Here is a 26,807-nt window from a genome sequence, read left to right as displayed (position 1 = left end):
TTAAGGTTTTACCCCCTTCCTTTGTAAAGACCGATGGAAATGGGTTTCTAATTTCTTTGGTTTCTGTCCTCTCCTTTGCGTGTTTTCTTTATTTGTATAAATTAGCTTTGTCCTTTCTTAGTAGAATGTTTAATTTGGGCACACACTTTCCCAGATAGATTCTTATTCTCACTCCCCCCAACTTGACTTGGTTTTGGAATGGGGAGTGGTTTTCCTTATTTAAAAAGCTTTGTAATTCGGACTCAGCCAGAACCTCTTTCTGTCCATCTGGACATGCTCAAGGGTCATACCCAAGATCATAAGACATGTTTGCATCCTGCTTATGGGAAAATGATAAAATAATATCCACAAGTATCTGATGCTAGGGGCATGGCCTGGACACACACCTTGCCCTCTTCCCCTTGGCCTCGCCTGCCCTGAAGAATGAATACATCCATCTCCAAAGTTGATGCTTCGAAGTGACCAGTCAGATGCCAGCAGGTCAGCTGGCTGTCCTCTTGGACAGAGGGTCTATAAATCAGAGACATGTTGGTGTGGTTGAAAGAGGAAGGTAGTCTAGCCTGAGGGAAGCCACGTAAATCTCTCCCAGAGCATTGTTCCTGGTAGGGAGTGGGGGGTGAGAGTTGGGGTAGCTCCTGGGGCCTTGAGCTGTTACTAATGCCCCGGCCCTCCTGCAGTGGGTGCTAACTTGTTGTGCATGAGAGCTGCCACCCCTCTTCCCAAACATCGGACCGCTTGGAAAAGTCAAGCACGGCTGAGCCCTGATTTTCATTTAATAGTCAAAACCAAGATGCATTTGGGCTATGATGATAGGACAGCTCCCTTGAAAAGATTATTTGAACTACAAAGGCATTCATTTAGGGCTAGCGATGTTGCAAAAGGGCCTGCTAGAAATTAGCAGCCTGTCCCGGTATTTGGAGAGCAAGAGTGACAACTTATTGGAAGTTCTCAAGGAATCATTTATATTTCACACTCCACTAGGCAGCTGATTTGAGATTGTCTGTTAGCATAACAAAGGCTCTGAGCCTGTGAACTTCAGAAACCTTTCGACCTCTTAGCTGCTGGCATGAATAGCCCCCAGTCCTGCCTATAGAGATCTCCCAAAGCTCCCCTGTTCGTGGCTAAATTGTTAATCAGGGTAATTTAATATAGTTTTCAATATGCCTCATCTCTTATTGGGAAAGGTATTCACAGCTTCCCTACCCCTGAAAAAAAGTTCTTTTATTCAAGTGTGAGAGGGGCAGCTGCAGACAGACCCCCATCCCTTGCTGCTCCCCCCACTCCTCCTCTGTAGCAGCAGCAATGTTCGCAACAGCAACCATAGTGAAGGGCCAGAAAAAGAAACTCGAATGATGGTGCCTTTGCACGCACTCCAACCTGAACCTGAAATTCCAGCCTATTTACGCCAGGAACCGACAAAACAAAAACCCGAGGCTCAGCCATAACTGACATCTCAGAGCCAACACACACGCGTGCGCGCGCGCGCACACACGCACACGCCACACCCCCTTCTCCTCCCTCCCTTCACCACCACGCTTCCCCTCCCTCTTCATCTCCCAACTAAGCTTCTCTTCTGGCTCCCGACAAAATGCGCCAGACCCCAAGGCCTGCTAATTTTCATTTCTCTCACTCTTTGGAGGCAGCCCACACCGTCCTGCACGCTCCTTCACACAGTCACCCTCAGCCTGGAGCCCGCATCTTCTCCCGGTGTCACATACACTTGCTCTCACCCGCTACCTCGCACACTATCAATTCACATGCACATTAGTTAGCAGAAAAGAGCCAGAGCAAAAATATATTCATTTTAATCCAGTTAAGACCTAAGAGGTCTCATAGGATATTATTCAATAGTTTGAAAATCAAGTATAAAACTCAGATTTTGCTACACTGTTTCATCTCAGAGAGGCCTACAGCCCGTGCCTTTCTTTCACTTCCCGCCAGTACATAAGGTAAAAATAATAATAATAAAATAAAGTGAATAAAAAACAATCACAAACAACCCACCCATCTTCAGGCAGCCACTCTTCAAATATTATTATTTTGTCTTTTTTAAATGTTTCTCATACACATGTGCAAAGTCGGAAGAAAAATTTCATACAAAGGAGGGAAAAATATGAAATCACTATTTTTAAAAATGGAAGGATACAATCTCTTAATCTTATTTTTCCACATGAGAATTTTAAGACATCTATAATCTTTAATCTTTCACTTTTATGCGAGAATTTTAAGACATCTGTAAATGTGTCTGAATATTTCCTGATTGCTTTGGTGGTGATTTTCTGTGGAATTGTGCTCTGTCTTTGTGCGAGTTGAGACCCTGTGTCTTGCTTCTTCCTGGAACAGCCATTTCTCGTTAGCCCTGTCTTGGTTGGTGTACTTATCTCTCAGCCTTCTAAAGTTGGATAAAGCCAGGATCTAGTGCCTGAAGTATTTTCTTTGAATTTGCTCTAGTTAGAGTGGTCCCTGATGAGTGTGTGGACTTTCTTCATACACTTGGGATCCTAGTCTACCAAGCATCTCAAAACTGCCGAGATGGGAGACAAATTCTGTTTACAGGATCCGAGAAAGGATTACTAACCTCCAAAAAATAGGAAGTACAAATATAGACCCATAATCAATAAAACAAAACAGCTCAGCTTCTTTCTCAAGATAATTTTTCTTGGAGTTAAAAAAATTTAAAAATACATTTCTTGGTCAATTTTAATATCTAAATAATGCCCAAAGGTGACCCTAGGGAACAGAAAATAAAGTAAGTGTATCTGGTTATTATTTTACATGGCAATCCAAGAATCTGCATTTTTCTTTTTAAAAAATCTGCTTAAATTTCAATGGTGTGGAAGTTGTTAGATCATAAGCATTTTTGTCAATAATATATGCATTATTCATTTTAATGATAGGCCTTTTGTTTTATTCTGTAAGTAGTGATTTTCATTTTCATGATGTCTCACACCAGAATATTTAGAAAATATTGATAGTTACCACAAGTCAGTGAATCAATATTTCTGGTTTCTCTTTAAAAAGCCCCCCCCCAAAAAAGAAAGAAAAAAGAAAGAAATCACTCATATATAAATTAAGAGAAATTTAACTTTCAAAAGATAGAGAGAAAAAAATATTATGACTTCTAAACCTAAGAGAAAAAATACACAATTTGCATTTTTTTCAGTGCTTTTGCCTAACATTTTTTTCATTAGCCTTTTCTTCATTAGAATTTATGATCCATGTCCATCATTACACTTTCACATCTCTGATTTCCGTTAAATTTTCTAACAAAGGTTAATAAATATAAAAGGGTAAAAAGGCCTATTTACTTTCACCTAAAGTGCTCAATATTTCAAGGTTATTCGTATTTGCATGTAAATTTTTCCATGTTCTAATTTAAATTATCAAAATTTGACTGGAATTAATTTTATTTGGAGTTAGGAAGTAACAGGAATTTTTTTTTTAAAGGAATTGAACAATGTGATTTTGCTAAATTATAACATTTTCTTGGTGTTGGGCCATCTCGCATGGCACAGTTTGGGCTTCACATTTATGGAAGGAAAAGGGTTGGGGGAAGAAGGATATATATTTGGAATGGTGTTTGACAGGGGGAATGAACGCAGACACCAGAACAATTATATTACAATCCCACTGGGAATGCCAGCACCAAATTTAGCCAGACTGATGGGGTACTGTCTAGACGGTCCCTTTTGTGTATCAGCTGTTTTTTCCCTGCTTTATTGCACTGCCTGAATGTGTGAGTTGAACATGCATATGGATCCCAAACATAACCATTCCTGCAACCATACATTGCTATTAAACTTCCTCTCATTTGGCTGAGAATCAAGGGTTGTGTATTCCTACTGTATTCCCTTTACAGTATTTTGTAATTAAAATGCAGCTTCCAGAACTAGTGGTTTAACAAAGCTTCAAAGACAAAGTAGAAGGTGTCTAGGCTGTTTTTTTATCTGAAAAAAAAAAAAAAAAAAAGTACTGGGTAAACATTTCTATCTTCTCAAACATGTCCACCTCTTTCCTACAGAAGTTAAAGAAAGCCAGGAAGAAAAGAAATAAAACAATGAGAAGAAAAAGGCATAGCACATGTAAATTACTACCTTTCCTTTTGAAAAGGGCAAGGATAGAAAGAAAGAATATTTATTAAATGTTTACAGTATAATTAATAGCACTGTGTGCGGTTTTCCTCCCCCCCCCCCCTTTTCTTTCTCTCTCTTTATTTGGTAAACCAAATAGAGCTCAGGAATCAGGGTTCTTGTGAGGGCTTAGAAATAGATTCCAAACTCTTTTAAATACATGCTTACAAGATTACTGTAGTGTTATTGGGCAGATAGGAAATCCCAGAGACATTTCACATCTGGGCAACTGTCAGGATTTTGTTTGTCAAGATAGTACAGGAAGGCTAGTTCTTACTTATATGTGATTACAGTATCCACACAAAACATTCATTGTTCAAAGGAACAAGAATGAACCCCTAAACAGGATATACATTCCATGGGTGATAGGTACTAAGATTGGATGCCTTTGCTAACAACCAAGAATTTGAAATGAGCACAAATTATTCCAATTAGAAAATGAGAAATAGAAAAACACATTAATGCTAATGAAAGTAATACCAGATCTACCTCCGTCAATGAAAGGTTTATCAGCAACTTCTGTCTATAATCACCAAGAATTGAAAGGTATAAGAAATTGGAATTATAAAAAAATAGGTCATTATAAATAAAAATCTTGCTTTCTAGTAGGAGTGCAAATGAACCCACTGTTTAGGTAAGAGAACCCCATAGCACAGATAACTTTTGCTAATATGTACACACTAGCAGGAGTTCTATATTCCATTTGCTGTAATTTTTTTCCCTTAACAAAAAGAGAAATGGTAAAAGTTCTTACCCTTAAGGAAAACAAAATCAAAGATAAAGCTGTTGATAGAAAAAAAATTTTTAATAGATATATTCTGATTTCATGAGCTAAATTTTGTCAGTGACTAAATGATGGAAATTGATTTTTAAAAATAATAATTTGCCATGCCTTACCCCTAGAACTCAGTAACTACCACCTACTAAGGACAATGAAGATTGTATCCATCTTTTGAGGATTGGGTATTGAAGAGGGCTGGAAGAAGGAGAAAGTAAACTTTATTCCCAATTTTACTGAATAGGATAAGGCTAGAAGTCATCTATTTTTCATCTTTGAAACATCAGATCACAAATCAACAATCATATGGCATGATTAGTGACACAGGATTGGGGGAAATTTCCTCGTTGGAAGAGGTTATGAGTCTTGAACAACTGACACTGAGCATGGAGACCTTGAGTTGCATTTGTAGGCATCAATGCTAACAACCGTTGAGGCCTTAAGTTTGGTATGGCTGAGAAAAAATACAACCAAAGGCAGTGACAGAGAGCAAAAGAAACCAAGCCTGGGAAATAAGAAAGCAGGAGAAAAATGGGGTGGGATGGGGAAGAGGGGTGGTGGTTTAGGGGTGGCATGCCGGGGTAGTGACTGAGAAAGAAAGAGGAGAGAATGAATATTCTAAGCGTTGCTTTAATCTAAAACAGAGATGCTTCCAGGAGAATGCATTTCAATGGAGCTGAGCCAAAAATAATTATAGAGATTTTCTTGTTTTGTTTTGTGAATGAAGAGCATCTCTTTTCTCTGGAGATGAGAGAGAGGAAGACGGAGGGAGAGAGAGAGAGAGATTGAGAAAGGACCAGAGCCAAGAGATTGAAGTGATGCCCCTATGCCCCTTTGCTTCCACACAGCACAGTAGCAGACCTTCCTTTCTTCCCTTTTCCAAAAGCTATTGGCACGGGATTGTGCTAGGAAGAGAGGGAAGTGGCAGCAGCCCACAGCAAACCTAGCTGGGTTTTCTATTCTAACAATAGCTTGTTTACTTTGATAGGCTGAAGTATTGAAATTGGAGGCCAGATTGGGTTGGAGGGGGTAGGGACACATATTTTAGGTTCTAGAAGTAAAATTGAGCTATTTAAACTGAAAGTATTCCCGTATTTGAGATACGTGAAACTTCCTTTGGGGTTTGTTTTACCAATTACATTTGTTTCCTTCTTTTTCATCATCAATAGCAAGCTACCAAAGGAAATAAAGTATTCTCTCAATTTTCCTCCATTCTTTTCTGGGATGCAAAATCTTTATCTTGGAATCTTTTTTTTTTAAAGATTTTATTTATTTATTTGACAGAGATCGAGACAGCCAGTGAGAGAGGTAACACAAGCAGGGGGAGTGGGAGAGGAAGAAGCAGGCTCCCAGCGGAAGAGCCTGATGCGGGGCTCGATTCCAGAACGCTGGGATCACGCCCTGAGCCGAAGGCAGACGCTTAACGACTTAGCCACCCAGGCGCTCCTATCTTGGAATCTTTTTTACAGGGAAAAAAATGTCATTTGTTAAAATAGCTTGGGCTATGACTGAATTGTCATGAAAGAAACATAATAAACTGTTCATGAAAGCTGGTATAAAAAATTTGGTACTCATATGAAATACAGAGTTGGGGGAGAAACCCACCAACACTAACAGACTTTTGGGAGGAAAGGAAGTAATCATAATTCAGAATTACTACCTAAAGACTGCTCTTAGTTTTCTTAAGTTAAATTGATTTACGTACGAATCACACCATTAAGTACTGTCTGAACCTGAATATTCTCTCCAAATCTCTTATGTTAGGTGTTGTGCCAAGCTAATGACCCTGTTGCCATTTTTAGCATTCATAGATGTGAATTCTACAAGTTTAAGGTACCACTTTTATCTCTGTATTACCTGAATTTTTAAAAAACAATTTCCTCCACATTGTATTTCACAACTTTTATTTTATTTTTTTAAAGATTTTACTTATTTATTTGAGAGAGAGAGAATGAGAGTGAGAAAGCGCGAGAGGGGGGAGGGTCAGAGGGAGAAACAGACTCCCCACTGAGCAGGGAACCTGATGTGGGATTCAATCCGGGGACTCTAGGATCATGACCTGAGCCCAAGGCAGCCACTTAACCAACTGAGCCACCCGGGCGCCCCTATATTTAAAAACTTGTAAAAATTAACTTTTGCTTTTAGGAATATTTGACCTGTTAAGTTTAATAATTTAGTCATCCAGTGGAAGAGAAGCATAGCCAGCTTAGTGGGTTAACATCAAGTAGGTAAACTTAATGGGTTAACATCAAAATGACCTGGATGTGAATTTAAAAAACAAGAAAAACTACTTGTGTTACATTTGTAGTCAAGACTATCTATTGGGTTAAGCATACACAACTCAGAAAGTAGCAAAAATGGATATAATTTCCTTTAAAACTTCTACATATTAAAATTGTCCCAGTTTTTCTGTCAAAAAACTATTGAAATGTATAGTAGATGGCAGTAAAGTTATACGATTCTATTATGTTGTTAAGCTTTTTTTTTTTTTTCTTTCTTAAAGATGGAAAATATCTTCATGTACATGGGACTTTATTTAGGGATTTTCAAACATGTTTTAAATGTCACTGTGAATATATTGTGTAAATCTATGAATATGAGTTTTATAAATCCACATTTAATTTAATTAATCATATTGATTCACTTGACATTTTTCTCCTCCTAAATCTCCCTTTCCCTTTTTTCCCCCCAATCTCTCTATTAAAAGCAATTCATTCACAGTGGTAGACTAATTTTTGAAGCAGATTTTACAAAATAAAACCTACGATGGTTTTAGAAGAACTTTTAAAAGCATTCAACTTAAATTTGTTAGAAGTGGTTAAAATGATTATTTAAGAATTCACTTAATCACACTAATCTTCACATTCTATGTAAAACCCATACCCCAAACGAGCAGATCTACTTTTTCAAAAGAGCACTTGTTAATATTAAATAACCAGAATAATCATTAATATGCTTTAAGGCAAAACAAGTGATGAGATTAGCAACAAATACTTACTTTGCCAAGTTTTAAAAGAAAACTTTACCTGTTTTAAAAGAACTTGTAAAACAGAAAAATATTTAGTGATATTTAGAATCTGTTAAAAACCCCAATATATACAATTTGAGAATTTATACTTGATTTTACAACATCATTAAAATTGTTGAGGGAAAATACTAGTCTACTGAAACATTTAGAATATGGTATGTAATAATTTATTATTAAAGGCAATGCAATCTATCACACCAACATACGTATTTACTGTCAAGCTGTGGAACGAATTTGGAAATGAGGAGACAAAGAGAGATTTATAATTGGTAAGTGTCCCAAAGATACTAGCAATAATAACTAAGCTGACACGAGTATAGAGTCCTAGGTATCTGCATCAAGGTTTCTATATTTTATAAGAATATATAGATATATGAATACAGATAAGCAAAATGCAGATATATTTGACATTTGTTTGCAGTGGTCATATTATAGAATGGATTTTTAAAGGTTCTATCTTGACCACTTCTTTTCCAGCCCCAAATTAAGAAACCAATTTCAAAGCTTTGTTCAGAAAAGTTGTATTTCACTTAAAACCAACCATAGAAATTGCCCCTAAAGAAGTCTTGTTTGCTTGTTCTTTTCATTTTGTAGTGGTATGGAGTCCAACATGCAACTGAGGGTGGGGGAAAGGGGGAGGAAGCAGCAAGAAGCAATCAAAAGGATTAGGATGGAAACTTCCTCAAGCTTCACGGACTTGTTTGCTGGCCACAGATGCCATTATGGTGTATAGATAAGATATGTTTAATATTAAGACTCTAAAAAGAGCCTTCACACTCCTGAAAATTCAGAGGCAAAGCCGAGCCTCTTTCTTTAGCCCATATACTTCACTACATTGGCCCAGGAAGCCTGGCTAAAGATAGTTTCATCCAGCTCACACGCTTGGGTTTTGTCACTTCATGTCATAACCTCCACATTACTTAAATGTAGTTTTAAAATGTGTTAAACGGAAATGCTGATATAAGCCTAAATGTAGCTGTACTTGCTGTTTCTGCTCTAAGTTCATTCATGGTAGTGGATTTAGTTAAAGGGCCCAGAACAGCCATGCTTAACAGTAAGGAAACAAAATCCTCCTGGCTTCAGTGGGGGCTAGGTCTATGTCAGAGCAGAGGGAACTCACTGTAGATATTTGAGATAAATACTTCTGTAGAAATGGACACATTTCACTGGTGTCCTGTATAATGTAAAGAAAAATATGCTGCATTACAAATAAAGCCCCATTAGGTTTCTTGTTTTTTGGGGGGTTTTTTGGATACTAAATTCTATTTTATATATCTTGGACACAGAGAACATGCAGTAAAATTTATGATAGTAAATAGCTGACTCCAAATAAGAACTGCTAGTGATCCTAGGTGTCTATTGAATCATAATCAAGGACTACCTGGTAAGCGTTAAGTGACAATAAAGGGTATTCTTACTAAAATATTAGATGAATTGATAATAGAGAAAATGGTCACTTTGACGGAAAAGCCAACAGAAAATAGCAGTAATTATGTGTGCCTTGTACACAAGCATCCTGCATTACATCCAGTATGCAGTGTGCTATTATAAAAAAAAATAAGTATGGTACCTCGTCTGGATGATACAGCTGCTTTAGGAAGTTTTACAGAATGGCTTGTTTTCCAGAACACAACATTTAGCTTTTCCACATGCTTTTTTGGTAGAATTTCTCCTCCCAGTTAAAAACTGGTTTTCACCACACAACTGCATAATTATTTTTCTGCAACTAGCGATAATTACTTGTTTTGTGTATCTCTACTAGAGTGATTCAGTGTTTGCTGTTCTACCTCATAAAATGCGTCTGTATTAGAGGCATGTGAAAAGGAGTATTGACCTTATATAATATATTGCTATCTTGGTAGGGGCACACAGCTCTAATTCTTTGTAAAAGGCACAAAAGTCTATATTGCTTTGAGTTTTCCTTTTTGAATGCTATGTGAGTTTTCTGACTAAAGCATGAAACTGGAGGTAACTGAAGACAAGAAACCTCGCAACATGGAAATTACTCAGTACACAAAGAAACTCCCTCTCAGATAAATGTACAATGGGTGACTGAATGAAAAAGGCTGTTGGAGGGATTTGTTGATAGTGGCATCATAGAAAACTCTGGAATCAGCGTTTGTGAGATTTGTCACACCAAAAAATCAAGAACAGATTTCAAATCATGCAAAAATATCGAATCATTTTATGTCACTCACAAAGCTCTCCACAAATACAAATGAAAATTAAGCAGAGCCCCTCCTGCCAGTCTTCTTTTATCTTACAACAGCACTTCTCTTTCTCTCTTTTCCTTCCAACTCTTGTCTGAGGTTCTCCTTTCTTTCACGTTCTCTTTAATCCTTGCTTTCCCATGTCCCTGTTTAGTCTCATTCACCAGTGATGCCAATAAAAATAAACAGTCTATTTAAAACAAGCGAGTCAATGCCAAAAAATCCATGATTGATCTGTAGCTTATTTTTTTAATTTTTATTTTTTAGTGAAACTACACCTGTGGCATTGTCTTAATTTTTTTTTTAATCGTTTAAAAAACACAACACAAAGAAAATAGCAGAGAACTGAGGGGCTATTTAAGGACTTTGGATTTATTTATAAATATATGTAATGTTAAATGCAGTGAAATCCTTGTGAGACTACTTTCGTGCTTACTGATCCCAGGGTGCAGAAAGAATGAGCTTATCCAGGAAAACTCAAAGTCATAATTAGTCTTGTGAATTATAATAATCGGGTCTCATCCTACATTTCTTTCTCATGTGGTACTCCCTGTGGGAGTTCTGCACGAAAAAGGACTACAGGATTGGGCGTTAATAATGGTATACCTGTGAAATATGAGCATTTTCCTATAGTGCCAATCAGTGAAATTAGAAATCTGCCCCATCTTGGTCCTCTGTCCTTCAACCAATTAAGAGATTAACATCAACAGATTTTTCAAATTTAAAAAGGAAATTTTATCCTTAGTTTTAAAAATACCTCTTAAAATTATAAAATAAAAATAGAAGTTTTCCCTCATAATTAAATATACCTTTTATTCTTGACTTAGTTATAGATATAAGGTATAATTAATTTTCACTTTTAAAAGAGTGAACAATGCTTAAGTTCTAGATAATTTCCTCAAACAAACAGAAACAAAAGAGCAAGTAAAGAGTCAGTGAAACTCAGTAGAAAGCCATATGTAATCTCCAGGCTCTCAGATCAGCTATTTTTCCTAAATTGATTACTCAGGGTTGACTGACTGAGATGACCAATTGTTCTGGTATACAGACCTAGCCTAAATTAAAGGAAAAAAAGTGTATTGGTTTACCAATCCTGAGATGCTGATGTTCTGTCAAAGAAATGTTTTTTTATATGAATTACATTATGATGGACTAATAGCTTAGGAAATTCAAATTAATGTATAGGGACAGAAAGCAGACCTGTAGTTATCTGAGGGAATGATCAGGAGACAGGAATTAGAAAGAGGTGTGAGGAAACTTTAGGGGGTGGTAGATATATGCCCACTGTCTTGATTGTGGTGATGGTTTCACAGACGTGTACAAATGGAAAAACTTTAAAAATTATACAATTAGATACGTGCAGTTTGTTATATGTCAATTTTACCTCAATAAAGTTGTTAAAAATAAATGGGTTGATTAGAATGGATATAGCAACCAATCAGAATGAATGCTTGCCATTAACAAAAAATTCAGACAATAGGTTTCAGAATTATCCAGGTGATTGGGACCATGTCTAGATGACCATGAAGAATCTGGAGATTGAGATGGCCCTCTTCATCCCCTCCCTGATGTTTATGATCCCTGGTTTAGTTCAAAACCATTTTCCACAGTCTCCTGTTAAAAATCAACACAATTCTGACTGAGGTGAGCATCACAAATTTTAGTTTCTACCTCCAGCAGTGATACAAACTGCACGACTTAGGAGCTATCAAACTCATGTCGGAATACTACCAGACGAGCATTTGAGGTAGAGGTAAACTGAAATACACTTTCTTCTAGAGCAAATAGGATCCATCTAGAAAGCATTTCAATTTTACAATTGTGTGTTTTGCCACAGCATCTCCAAAGATTTCCTCTTCCCTTTCTTTACTGCCATGTGTGTGATAAAAATGGAGGAGGGAGCTAAATTGGGGGATACTGTTAGCGCAACAACAGAAATTACCAGAAGATATTTGTCTCAGCTAGATATCCTATGTGAGCTGATCAATTTCAATTCAATTCAGCAAAAACTTATTAAAATCCACAATAAGGTGCAAAATCACCAGACTGCAACTCTATTCTGGAATGGAGGACGACTGAGTTACCTATAAAAGTGCCTCATATAGAAAAAAGGACTGAGATAACTGCAGGTTATTATTTTTATTGTTCTATTCTTATTATAGTGAATGTTGTGCTTATTTACTTACAACTAAATTTTTAGATGCATAACTTGAGTTTGATCAGTGCCCATCTCAGGGACAGAGGAAAAACAGCCTTATGTAATTTTTAAGATCCTCAGGGACTAAACTGAAAGTCAAAAAACATATGGAAGAACTGGAAGCAAATTGAATATATGTGCAAATTGACATTTTACTAAAAGAACATGCTTAAAACTTTGGGTTTATCAAACATATGTCAATGAAATTGAAACCGAAATCTCTTCAGCAACTAGAATGGATTTCTGAGCAGAAATACATGTGTTTTACATTATCTGAAATGGAAACGTTTTTCCATCTTGTCCCATTATGATGTATTATTCTGATTATAGAGATATAGTATTTAAAATATGTTAAAGAAAACATTTCTCTTTAGGGACCTCCATACATTTTAGTTTTTAAAAATGTCCATCTTTTTGCCAGGGTCAGTCCTCATGTCTCATAATTGGATTTCTAAATTAAGATTTACAAAATGAAAAACGTGCCATTAATCTTGGATTTAAACTTGTAACTTATGTTAGTATGGAGCTAATTCCTGAATTTTGAACCTGTGTACAATAGCTACAGTTAAATATTTTTCTGGATATTTTTTCAAAATGGAAAAAAATAAGAGAAGTTCAACTTTGTTCATGTCTCCTGGTTTTCTTTTTCATGTCTTTTTTCCTCTGTTCTTCCTTCTTTTTCTGCCACTTCATTATTTAGCCACCGATTTTTTTCTGCTATTGTTAATGTGGGTCAGTGACCAAGATTTTGTCTTAACCTTGAAAATGCAATTGCTTTAGGCAAGTCCCCACACTATTTCCTGACTGTGCTGAGACATTAAAAGAGCTCTTCAGATACAGTGTCTGTGAGATTGTTTTCTTTTGTTACCTTTTAGTATTGGATTTTAGGTTTAACCAGAACCAATTCAGTAAGAAAGGAATTCAAAAGGTTCTTAAAAAATAATTTAAAAACAAAGGGTCTTTAAGAGGCCCTACCTGATCATATGTTCCATATAGTCTAGTGAAATGAGTACACCTTCTTCCCCTTAAGACTTTTTGGGAAGGGTCCAAACCAAGCTGTCTAGAAGCTGATACATAGAGGGGAAACCCTGTATTTAGGTTCCTGGAACTGAGGACTCTTGCTAGAATAATCCAAAGAGTCTTCCGGTATAGAGATAACTGAAAAAGCTGCTTTCTTTCCTCTAGAAGTCTCAGTCAACTTCCATTCTTCCTGAATTCCTTACCTGAAGGAAGATTTAAGGTGGCCATGATACTTTATGGCCACATTCCAGATATTTATGTTTTTTATCTTTATACATTGGCAAAAACCCACCTAACTCATTTCATTGGATTTTCTTGAGGGCTCAATGTGATAATGTATGTGAAATCACTTTGCAAACTATAAAAGTATGATAAAAATTCGAGTATTATTTACAAACAATAGAACACTAGAAATTGATATGTTATGCATTATCAGCCTGGTACATATTGATCAGTTGGGGATCTTCATTTTTTAGGTCCTGACACAAACACCTTGTTTGTGCATACACACTTTTTTTAGTTCACAGAAAATCAGATCATTAGGTAGGGCTAACAAATTGCCCCTTGTGATGTTTTCCCATATCATCTGGAGGAAATATTGAAAGAGTTTGTCAGCACTGAACCATTTGGATATAGGAAATCTCATCAGAAAAAAATCTTGTCTATGGACAAGCGATTTAGATGATATCGCTAACAAATCCTATCCTCTATTACCACATACCCACTCTCCTGCAAACTTAAAGACCCTACTTTTTCTCTCATTGATCCATTAACATAAAATCATTTTCTAATTCACTATTATAAGTAATTATAATTAGAATGGGTTTATTAATTAATGTCTACTATAATCATTATTAATTAATCTTAACTATACAGCATTTCATATAATCTGTTCCATAACTCTACCGACAATTGATATATAGCTCAATCCAATAATCTCCTACTTCTACACACAGTGGAAGGCGCTGGCTGCATAACTCCTGTGTATACGGAAAGGGCTTGAGACCATGTACCTCAAGAAAGGTGCTACATGACATCTTTTAATATGTCATTGTGTTGTACAAGAACCAGCAAGTATGCACCTGGTCCATTAAAAATAACCTGGATAAGAAATGGGATATTCTACAGAACCCTACAAATCTCTCCACCGCTACTTCCTAGTTCTGTCAGTTACAGTTACCTTGATTGGTTTAAAAAGTCACTGATCCCTGGTTCTTGTTTTTACCTCAATCTTTGGCATTTCCTGTATGACTCCTGATAAACAAATTGAAGAACTCGACATGAACCCGCCTGAAACTCTTTACTGGTACTCTCACTGCCTTCTTCGCACAGTCTTTCTGTACCAGTCCCATTATTATGCATGGTCTGACAACTATGTCAGGTGTTTTCTTTTATCTGTGTTAGCATATGTATTTGGTCAACTGAGAAAAATGTTTATTTAAAAATTTTTTTTTTAGATTTCATTTATTTGAGAGAGAGAGAAAGAGAGAGAGAGCCCACAAGCTGGGAGGAAGGGCAAAGGGAGAGGGAGAAGCAGGCTCCCCGCTAAGCAGGGAGCCTGCCAGCAGGCCTCAATCCCAGGATCCTAAGATCATGCCCTGAGCCAAAAGCAGACGCTGAACTGACTGAGCCACCCAAGCGCCCCCAAGAGTTTATTAATACTTAGTTGACCACTTGGGCAGCCAATTAGGAAATAACTGCATAAAATAGTAAAAAGATTGTAAGATTCAGAACTAAGATGATAGCAATAGGGAGGAAATATGAGGGGCTTAACAGCTACTGAAGGAACAGAATCAACAGGATTTGATGACAGATTGGTTCATAGAGAGAAAGGAGAGGGAAAAGCCATGGATCATGCCTTAATTCTGGCTCAAGAAATGGAGGTAATCATGATGCCATTTATTAAAATTGGAGACACAGGAGGAAAAGCAGATTTTGGTTGAAGGAGATGTGATGAATTCAGTTTTGCATAATTGAATCATAGGTGTGTCTGTAAGACTTCTAAGTTGTGATGCCCAGTGTACCGTTAAATATAGGGTCTGCAGATCAAGCAAGAAATCTAGCTTTGGGATGTACATTTGAGAATACAGTATTTTAAAAAACTAAATGGTCAACGGTGTTTAAAAAAAAAGTCAAGAAGTCACATAGGGTAAGGACTGACACCCACTGGGTTTACAAAAGGCTGTTGATGAATATGGCTAGTAGAGTTTTAATGAAACGATGGAGCAGAAGCTTGGAGGAGTAAATAGAAAGTGAGGGGATGGAATGCCCTATCCTTACAACGAGAACAGCCACCTCTTTTCTTTTCTTTTCTTTTCTTTCTTTCTTCTTTCTTTTCTTTTCTTTTTCTTTCTTTAAATCTCAGGATTAAGAACCAGAATTGCTTAAATTTTTCTAAAAAATTTAAAATGAAGTCTTCTACCTTTCTTTCCCATCTAGTAATGCTTAGTTTGAAGCTCAGATTGAAATGAATTTCCATGTAGCTTTCAGAGAGTTATACAGGAGAATTCAGAATATGTTGCATTCATATCTCTGATACTCTCTGAATAAGACAATGCTGTACATTTGCCTTGTACATAGTAAATGCTCAAGTAATATGACTGCAGGCATTCCTAAATATCTGAGTCTATCTACCTCCGAAAATGTGTGGGAAAGCAAATTTTTTTGTCTCAAAAGCAAATACTTTATTTTTTTAGATGGGAAAAAAAATAATAACGCATTCTTCGTACAAGCAAAAGCCCCAACTAATTCCCCTAAACATCATTAAAACACTCTCAAACATCTATATAATAATCTACAAAGGATTTATGCATTATAAAAATACATAATACTTGATTATTTAACATATAATGACCACACTAGTAAGTATGTGGGTGTGGGTTACAGGCAGTATCAGATACAGATTGCACTTTCCTTCTACACGGCAATGAATGTGTTCCAATGTAAATAAGCAAGAAGATACGCAAAAAAAAAAAAAAAAAAAAAAAACCAAAAAAAAACTATCGAATGCAAGTAACAACAAAATAAACAAATGAAGGCATTTTTGTTTTAAATGGTTACTTTCACAGTGAGAGTCAGTGATAAGGGAGACCGTTACACTTGACAATGCATAACACCTCCAAACAAGGCAAATGCAAAGCCCTGTCTTATTCAGAGAATATCAGAGATATGAATGTCACCTATTCTGCATTCTCCTATAGAACTCTCTGGAAGTTACATGGAAATTCATTTCAATCTCAGCTTCCAATGCTAAATTTGGGGTAAAAGTTTGTAAAAGTTGCTATTACTATTATTAGTGTTACTCGGACCAGGGCTGTGACTTAAGATTGCTCTTGGTATGGGGGGCGCCTGGGTGGCATAGCGGTTAAGCGTCTGCCTTTGGCTCAGGGCGTGATCCTGGCGATCTGGGATCGAGCCCCACATCAGGCTCTTCTGCTACGAGCCTGCTTCTTCCTCTCCCACTCCCCCTGCTTGTGTTCCCTCTCTCGCTGGCTGTCTCTATCTCTGTCAAATAAATAAATAAAATATTTAAAAAAAAAAAAAAAGATTGCTCTTGGTATGGGACACGTGCAAAGAGAGCAGTGGTTCTCACGTGGGAGAGATTTTGCCTCCAAGGGGATATTTGGTAATGTCGGGGGACATTTTTGGTTGTCATAAAATAGAGGTCAGGGATGCTGCTAAACATCCCATGGTGCACAAAACAGACCCTCCTAACAGAACAACCCAGTACAAAATGTCAGTAGTGCTGAGGCGGGGAAGCCCTGAAGGAGAGAAAGAATAGAATCAAACCAGTATTTCAGGGGAAACCTCAATTGGAATAAGGGAGAGACTGAATATTGCAAAATCAGAAGTTGGAATGAACTGATGTTATTAGCTCGGGGAACTATACAGTAGGTCTTTTCATCAACGGTACTAATAAATCTAAGAAAAGGAGCTACTTTGGGAAGGGACTGTGAGGGAAAATATTAAGTTTAGTTTTTACTATGTTATACTTCAGGTGTGGATGAAATATCCAAATGCATGGAATAATTTTAAATAATTTTAATTCATGTAAGAGTTTTTATCTAAGTTTTGTAATTATTTTTTTTAAAGCATTTGGATACTCTTCAGGTTATTAGTCAACTAACACATCTAAGCTCTAACTCTGTACCATATATCCTACCTTTTCCACATGCAAGCTCAACCTTCAAGAAATTGCTGCAGAATGATATTACCACCCCATTTAATGGATGAGAGAGATGAGGCTTAGAAAGGCTAAGTAACCAAGGTGATACAGCTACGAGATCATTATACTAAGATTTAAACCAATGTCTTCTGTGTCCTAAACTTTTTGCTAAAATAATTTTTTTTAGTACTCATGCATGCTCCAATTATTTCAGACAATCCCCTACAACCACATCTTCACTGAGCTTAATAAGTAACTTCCCCCAGCTGCACACACACACACAGACACACACTCATGCACACATGCACTTTTAAACACATTTTTTTGTTGTCTGTATAAAAGTAATCTATGTCCATGCAGAAGTTTGGAAAATATTAAAGCACAAGTCAAGAAGATAAAAAATCATCATTATTTCTACCACTTGAAAATATCTACTAATAAATAACTTTCAGGTAATGATTTGAATTTTTACTGTTTTTCTTTTTCTCTGCTGATGGTTTTGCTGATATGCAGTGATATTTCTAAAATTAATCATGAGGAATTAGAAAGAAGAGATAAACGGAAAGATGGTACACAAGCCAGAGATTAGCTCTCAAATTTATAAAGAAGAACCTCCTTGGGTGAGGTGGGGGTGGGGAGAAAACGTGGGGAGGGTAATTTCTAGAGCCTCTCTTTGCCCAAGGAGTTCTAGGGACTTAATAAGTCTTAGTTCATCTGTCATCTCAATGCTCTGCTAATGACAAGATTAAATGGAAGCTACACATTCCAGAGTGCTTATCATTTGCAGACTTGGTACTAAGAGCTTTACTCACATTATCTCATTTTATCCCTGCAGCAACTTCAAGTAGGATATTATTATTTCCAACTTAGAGAAGAAACTTAGGCTTAAAGAGGTTTTAAAAACTTGCCGAGTTCCACATCTACTAAGTGGAGAAGCGAGGATTCAAAAGCAAAATTTGGCCACAGAGGCAATGTTCTTTCTCTTTGCTACGCTGCCTCCTCTCCCTGAAGAGAATCAGGTGTGGAAAAGTACCTAATTCAGGCAAGTGAGAGCAGAGCATTGAATACTGTCTCAAGCTTTCTAGCTTCAGACTTCCTTTCCTTTTCTCTTTGTAGGAATGGGTTGACACATGGCCTCTGGGATACGGTTCCGAGATTCAGTCACTAGATGTTTTACATTTGATTCCACTGGAAAAATACAGTGTGATAAGTACTGCGCATGAGAAGATCAGTATGTGCCCAACACAAGAGATTGCTGAATGAAGGATCAGAAGAAGGGAACTCCACCAACATGGAGATCCCTTCTTTGGAGTAACTTTAATAACACGTTGAGCCAGACTCCTACCAAAGTTTACCACTCATTTATTTAGAATAGCCACATTTTAACAGGTAGATGTTGGCTGACTGAATTACTACTACCTGCTACTTTTCTTGAGGTCAGACTACTGCTCATGGAAAAGAGATGAAATTAGAGTTAAAAACTGTGGGATTATCACATTTTAGCTCAAATTTAAAATAAATAAGCACAATTCCCTCGGTTTTGACAAATATTTGGAAAATGTTGTCTTTGGTTTTTAGCTTTAGGTGGTAGGTTGGAGCCGTTGTAGAAGAGGAAAGACTTTTAAGTGAGTAATATTTGGGGTGCATTTTCTCAGCTAACTCTCAAGCTTGGGAATATTCTGTGGTCTGTGGAAACATGCTCTTCCTGTGAAGTTCAATGTAGATCATTGGTTTTACATGAAGGCCGATATTAATCTAGTCACTCACAGACATTTCTATGCGTAATTGTTGGGTAATAGTCTGTGTTTATTTTATGATAAATGTTTCAAAGCTACTGTTCTCTGGGGTTCTCACATAAAGGAAAATATTTATCTCATTGGAATTTTAACACACTACAATTAAAATGAAATGCAATCGATAAAATATTAATGCAGGTATGTTTGAAGATCAACTACTTAATGGTTAGGCCCCTATCTATCACTCTCTGGCTTTCTGAAGGTCAATATATAGCAGAGTCAATGAGTTAACCCACAAATCAGAAACATAGTATCTGTCAAACTGTGGGTCTATTATTAATTGCTTAATAAAGTGCATGACTTGTTGATGAGAGTTTATGCTGCCTATTCTTTTTAAAATCTTACGCCAGGCTGGGTTGTTACTTTAAAGTCTCAGATAAGTGAACATTATTTTTGATGCTGGATATCACTGTAACACTCCAGGAAGTAGATATGATCATAGGATGCGAAGGCAAGAAATGGCTGTATAGATCTCTTCTCACCCTTTGTTTTAGAGAAGCGGACACTGAAAATCAGTGAAAACAACAGAGTTGCTCGATGTCACATAGTTAGTGGTAAAGCTAACCCAGAACTCAGGTCTCCTAGTTCCCAGGCCACTGCTCTCCAAGACACCGAGCCACTGAATTTCAAGATTCCAACCCAGAGTCTGTTTTGCAGATACTGTGGGTAATGTGCCTTGCAACCTGTGAGCCTGGCCTTTTGTTTTCTGTGTTGCTTTCTAAGCAAAGTGAAGTAGGAATTAAGTAGGTAAGACATAAAGGAGCAGCAGAAGTTTGCACTAACTGGAAATTGTAGCTCACAGTGGCAGGTGCCATGGAGATTTTTTGAGGCTACTCTTGGTGAGGATGAGCCACCTATCTCCCACTCAGCAGTGAACGTCTGAAATGACTAGCACCACTTTAATCTTATAACAAGTACTACCTGTAGGTTCCAGGCAGAAGGATGGAACTCTGTGGAGTCCCTGCAAAGTAAAATGGATTACTGAAAAATAACGATATCTCAATTGCCATTATGGTGTTTTATGTTGGCAGTAGAAGTCAAAAACTAACAATGAATTTTCCCACTAATTTTCCATTGCCAATTTCTATGTGAGTCAGCTTTAATTATTCATTTTACATACTCCTGGATAACAAAATGATTCTAAGCTTGGTCATTTGTGTAACTCTAGCAGCACTCTACAAAGGAGAAAATAAAGTTCTGGAACTAAGGTTTCACTCTGTCTAATTGTACAAGACAGTGCTGCAAAAAACAAACACAAACAAAATTATAAACAGAAATGGCTATTCATTTCAGTTTTAAAAACATTTATTTTCATCATGCAAATGGTCACTGGGCAGTTAGGTTAAAGATAATTAAGTTTGGCAATATTACCTAAACTGCATCAATTTTTTTAATCAAAATACAGCTACTTTGTCAAACTGATCTAAGAATTTGACTTTCAGCTCTGACAAAAAAAGTTTCAACCACCTTAATGACATTTTTCCATTTGATTGTTAGATAAAGGTCTTTTGCAATAATCAAATCAGATTGGCCGGATGAATCCTAATTCCTGCTCTTATTCACACTTCCTCATTACCTTTTCATGTCTGAACAAGTTAGCCAGAGTTACTGGGTAGAGAGAAGAGCTCTTCCTACAAGATGTTTGTGTATCAGCTTTTCAAGGCACCAGAAGAGAAATGCAGCTCTGTGTCTTTTGCATGTCTGTAAACTGAAATGACTGGTTTGCGGTAAAATAAAGTTATGGCTGGCAGAGGTCTTCGACAATATTCAACCGCGTGTTTCCCAGATTGAGGGATGTGTACACACCATTGTTGTGTATAAGATAATTTCAGGAGGCGTATCGAGATCCAATAACATAATAAGAAAGTTTGCATCATTTCAGGTTTTTTGAGACTTCTAATTATATCAGGAAGAAAGTCTCAGGCTGGTGCTGACAAAGAACTCTGAACACTGTTCTCTTGCTTTTTAAGAAATAGAAAGCAAGCCTCAGGCTCAGTCTTCAGCAGACAACTCTGTGGAGCTAGAATTTAATAACACTGTATGGTTTTCATTAAATTAATTTTGTCCATCTATTTACAGCAGGGACACAAAACTTCCTTCTAAGATACATTCAGTTAAGTTAAAAAAATTTTAAGTTAATTAAGGACAAAAATTAAGTGAACATTAGTGCAGTGAATATAGCAAGGCAAATATTACATAAAAGCAGTAGTCAATGATACAGTAAAAATCACAAAGCTGCTGGGGAGCTGGAGATCGACTTCCTGAACAGATGGGAAACTCAAAGCCTCAAGAGGACAGGAAATCCGTCAGGACTGCAATCCACAGGCCATTTGACAGTGGATGCCACTCCTTTATTTGAATCATTTCCAAAAAATTACTAATTTGAATTATTTTCTTTAAAATAGCCTTTTCCCCCATCACTTCATGAATAATACACATTAAGTTTGAGTTTGAAAAACAATAAAGGACAGGAGTAACTTGATAAGATTATTTCAGAGGAAATGTAAATATTTGGAAAATTAAAGTAGATTTGTGAGACATGAGTTAGGAAAATGGAAAAAAATTCCCCAGTATAAAACTTTTCAAGTTTAAATTAGAAGCTAAACTAGTGTTTTTTTCTCTTTTGAGGCTAGTTTACCTAAGTAAATCAAAATATGTTTCGTTTTATTTTAAATTTACAAGTCCTGAGTACTTGGAAACCTAGCAAGACTAATTTTCTAAGCGATGTATATATTTTTTTAACATGTACAGGCTTTCATTGAAATACAAGCTTAAATGCTACTAGAAAAAGGTTTAAATTAAGGGAAATTATGTGTCTTGCAACTCTTAAAAATATTATAATTAAACTTGCAGTTTGAGAAAAGGAATCTAGACGTTTCTGTGAAACCCAAAGATTCTTGACAAAGGATTTCTGTGAAGTCTGAGGGAGGCAGAAGAGCAAATCCCTTTTACTGACAGAGACTCGTGGCCTCTTAAGGTACTGGTCACTCCAGCTGAGCAGACATTCTGGAGGACAAGGAACGAAATCTGAGAATGACAGAATGATCACTGAATTACTGACTTCTAAAAATAAATAAATGAAAGTTTTCCTCTAACCATCTTGTCCATTTATTATCTCTGAACTGAAGCCTATCTCCCATTGGGGAAGTGGAAGAAGAGAGTTAGTGGGTAGCAGGATAAAGCTAGTTAGTCAACCGGGTGTTAAAATCTATGCTGTATATGGAAAGCAGTGAAACAGAGTAAGGCATTTGATATATTTAAGAATTCTAGCCAAATGAGAACTAATTCCTTAACTTTGCTCTGCCTCAGTTTCCTTTATTCAAACTTTGGTACTAAAAGGCATCTGTGTTATTGGGTTGTCTAAAGAAATAACGAACATCTATTGATGAAATAGAAAGCCCAAGGGCTAAAGTGGCAAATAATTAGACTGATTCTCTTAATGCCTAAATAACACTCAGATTGTAAATGAGGGAAAAAGAAATTCACTACCTTTTCTGAGTAACTAATACTCTCCCATATCGAGGATTCCCATTTTCAGACCCATTCTCTGGGTCTAACATTTTCTTTCTTGATTCTGAGAGCCCAGCTGAAGAGCTGTCAGAGAACTTTCAGTTTCTGGGGAATTCCAAGGTGCATGCCCCACCTCCACCCCCCCACCATTCCACGCACAGCACAGTATACGTGTAAAGGAGGTTGCTGAGCATAACTCACCAGGGAAGGAAGACGCTGCTGCATCCTCTTTGATTTTTCTTCTAAGAATTCATGAGCAGACTCATTTCTGATGCAGAGTATCTGAGCAGAGCAAAAATGATCCATTTGAAACTGTGGCTCGTTTGTGAACCATTCTCACAAAGGTCTGGAACTCATTACAGCCCCTTGACTCACGCATGAGACTGCCATACATGACACGGTGCCAGAAGCACCCCACAACATTCAAGACTCATCTCAGGTCCCAATCTTTATAAATGTCTCTCCTGCAATTTCCCCTGAAAAGGGGAAGGAGGGTAGACTAGAAGCAACACTATGTGTGAAGATTCCATGACATCTCTTTAGCAATCTATGTCAGTGTGTGTCAGTTTAGTTTATGTGACCTGCAAACAATTTTTATGACTTTGCTCTTACTTATCAGTTTCAATTGTTTTATACACCCTGAAAATCTCCCCATTTCATCAGTGAGGAATCAGACACTAAGAGCTATTTACTTACCAACACCAAGTCACCCCATAGCTGGGTCGTAACTGGAATCTACTCCAATACTCAGCCTCCCACTCAAATGTTTCTTCTTCAGTGCAATTCCCAGCACTGTTCTCTCTCTTAGCTTTCCCCTGTGCAGGTCAGTTCAGGAAGGATTATTAACCCCGGTCTGCCTGTCCTTATCACTTACGAAGGATGGTCCCATTTACAAACGAGGGCACTGAGTCTCAGGGAGATGAAAGGACATGACCTAGCTGACGGAGAAGCCACCTTAGTCAGCTGTATAAGGTATTGATTCTTTTCAGTAAAAAAAAAAAAAAAAAAAAAAAATCACTTATCCTTGCTTGCAGGGTTTCTGACCCAGGGGTCTCCAATCTTTCATGGCAATCCTCCTTAGCTGGCCTACTTCTTGGTTCTTCTGCTCAGCAAATATGAGTCATATGATTCAGCTGAATTGAAGTCACCTGACAGATTTTTTTTTCCACCCTCATCAATAGCATACATACCAATTGCCCTTTAACCAATCACAGAAGAATTTTCTTATTCTTTATTATCTTTTAAGTACTTAAAGAGAGCTTTAAATAATTCTTCAAAGGAAACCACTATCATTTGCAGCTTTAATAATTCATTTCTAAAAAATCAAAAATTTGTAGTGAGACATTATAAATTGAAAACGTTATTTGATCCTTTGGTTTCATCCTATTTGCTTGAGGAAATGACCAGGAGCTTAAAATCTGTTCTAATGTTGACAACCTCAGATATATAATCATCAAGGAAGGAGTGAAGACCTTGGAATTGTTGGAATTTGGTTTTGCCAAGACAGATGCCTTCACCTTCTTTATATTTTTCTCTTCTTTATTAGTAGTACAAGCAGATAATTATAATAAAATAGTCCAGGACCATGAGAATTAAAGTAGCCTGAATAATAATGTGTTTGATTTTCGCCCACTTTGCAAGGACAAAGATGTGGCCTCTCCACATAAGGCCCAACAAGTAATTTTTCTTCCTTTCATCCTTCCTTAAAGAGTCATTTTTTCAATAATAAAAATAAGAAAAAAATTTCAGGTGACTTCCTTTTTCATGGCTTAATTCTCCATTCCATCCCTAGGGAGAAGGAGTTGAAATCTCTGAGAGGTGGTTTCACTCATTGATTATTTACATTCAACATAATGTTTGCTGAATATTTACTATGTACTACTCAAACACTCTCTTCAGTGTTATACAGACATGGAGATGAGTAAGACACAGGCCTTAAAGTTTGACCAACAAGGTATGTAACAAAAATTAATCACAAGCACATGTTTTAATGACAAAATTGGGAAACATTTCACAGAGGAGATCACATTGGATATAGTCCCAGAAGACTGAGTTGCTGTCCTAGAGGGGGCAGGAAGAACATTCCACAAAGAGGGAACAATTATTCAGAAGTGCAAAAATATGAAAATTGGAGATTTTAAGTTCAGGAGGTAAATAACCCAAAAACTCAAAATTTGAAGTCAAGGTTCATCCAAAAGGTTTTCTCTCCTCTAGTCCTTTAAGAAGTCTAATTTGTTAAGATAGTATATCACTTTAATCCAATGCATCATTTAAATTGCTTCAATGAGCAGACTTAAATAGTCTTTTCACAGTATCCCTCCTCCACAATCTCTGGTGGCCCAGAAAGGTGCCAACAGAGACATGAGCCAACATTAGAAGGCCTGCATGTCGACAGACTGGTCACTTTCTCCAAAACACAGGTGTTCATGAAAGAGCATGTTGTAAGATGTTGAGCACTATAGAATCGATGCTGTTACAAAACCACATGGAATCAGTTTGTGAAATCTAAGGCTAGTGGGTCTAAATCTTGGGATTGAGAAGTTTTTAAATTCATATAGAATCACATATGTGAAGTGGAGAGATGATATGAAAGTGGAGGCCAGTGTTTTTTCACAGATTATGACATGTAGTAAGGTTGTCACAGAAGAACTCTTTATATCAGGAGACATTTTGGCATGGCATGAAGTGGTTGTACATTTTTTTAAAAGCATGAGGATTATTTTTTTTACTCTCCTTATGATAGTAATTTTACGGTTAGGTAATCAAAAATAACTGCACAGCAAATCATCTACTTTAGGTATCTCCATGCATTCATTCAAACTGATTCTATGGAGCACATTCTTGGGTGCTGGGGATACAAAAAGGAAAGAAAGGAAAAAAAGCCAGAATTCCTGCCCTTCAGTGCTACCACTGTGAGATTCAGAAGAATATGTTAATGTGCTAAAAGGCAGCGTGTAGACTATGAACCATGCTTACTTTTGGGAGGTACTACAGCAATGGGAATTGTTAAAGCTCAAAATTAAATCATTCCAATGGAAATTGCACCCCACATAGTCATTTGAAACCTATCTCCTTTAGAATGTGTAAACTTTTTTTCTCATTGGATTCAGGATCAGTAAACCACCACGTTTTGAGTAATCTGGAAATCTCAGGATGCAATAAAAATGGGTGTCTAAAAACAGTACTAGAAAAATACTTTAATCCTTACACCACTTGGATAAAGCAAAAGAATCCACACTCTACTGCTCCTACTATAGCTATACCCATCAAAGTAATTCATCAGAATTAGTACTTTTCTTTAAAAAGATTTTATTTATTTATTTATTTGAGAGAGAGAGAGAGAGCACAAGCACAAGTGGGGAGAGGGGCAGAGGCAAAGGGAGAAGCAGATTCCCCGCTGAGCGGGGAGCCCTACCTAGGCCTCCATCCCAGGACTCTGAGATCATGACCTGAGCTGAAATGAGACTGAGCTGCTCAGGTGCTCTGAACTAGTGCTCTTTTTGATGAGTCAAAAATGAGCTGACATTTAATTTTACTATATATCATAAGTAAATTATCAGTTCATGCCAGCACAGAGAGGGGGTGGCCGTTGTCACTGATATTCATTCAATTAACCTTACATAATACAAAGACCATCCAAAGGCTACATGTAGGATTTTCATGGGACTCAAAGGGTTTTTGTATCACATTTTGAGAACCACTACTCCATTGTGCTTTATGCTGGTGTCTTCTTGGAAAGTGTATGTCTAGGATATATAGATGGAGAATTCATGCCTCTAGTAAGTCAAAAGCTGGAAACTTTTGGTGTGCAACTTTCAGGAAAACTTCAAAAACTTCAGGTTAATATATTCACACTTTACTCACTAGATTGCCTGGAAATGATTTTTGGTCAGAATAGCTTTTCTGGTGGTGGTGTTTTTGGTTTTTTGTTTTTTTTGAAAGGAAGTTGCCTTTTTTTCATCTGCGATATTCA

The 26,807-nt window shown here is 37.0% G+C and overlaps 1 long non-coding RNA gene across 4 annotated transcripts in view; it reads right to left on the bottom strand.

Moving 5' to 3' along the window:
• The window catches only part of LOC123791496 (uncharacterized), a 79,403-nt gene that overhangs the window by 13,071 nt on the left and 39,525 nt on the right, over positions 1–26,807 (bottom strand). For all 4 annotated transcript variants that reach the window (XR_015724436.1, XR_015724435.1, XR_006779412.2 and 1 more), the window contains exon 10: positions 23,036–23,116. This is a non-coding gene — a long non-coding RNA (uncharacterized LOC123791496). The remainder of the gene's footprint in view (positions 1–23,035; positions 23,117–26,807) is intronic.

The sequence above is a fragment of the Ursus americanus genome, chromosome 5, assembly GCF_024610735.1.
Source record: "Ursus americanus isolate L20-20 chromosome 5, mUrsAme1.1.p, whole genome shotgun sequence".
Classification (NCBI taxonomy): domain Eukaryota; kingdom Metazoa; phylum Chordata; class Mammalia; order Carnivora; family Ursidae; genus Ursus; species Ursus americanus.
Note: the sequence above shows the minus strand (reverse complement) of the source record. Positions and strands in the feature narration are given on the sequence as shown.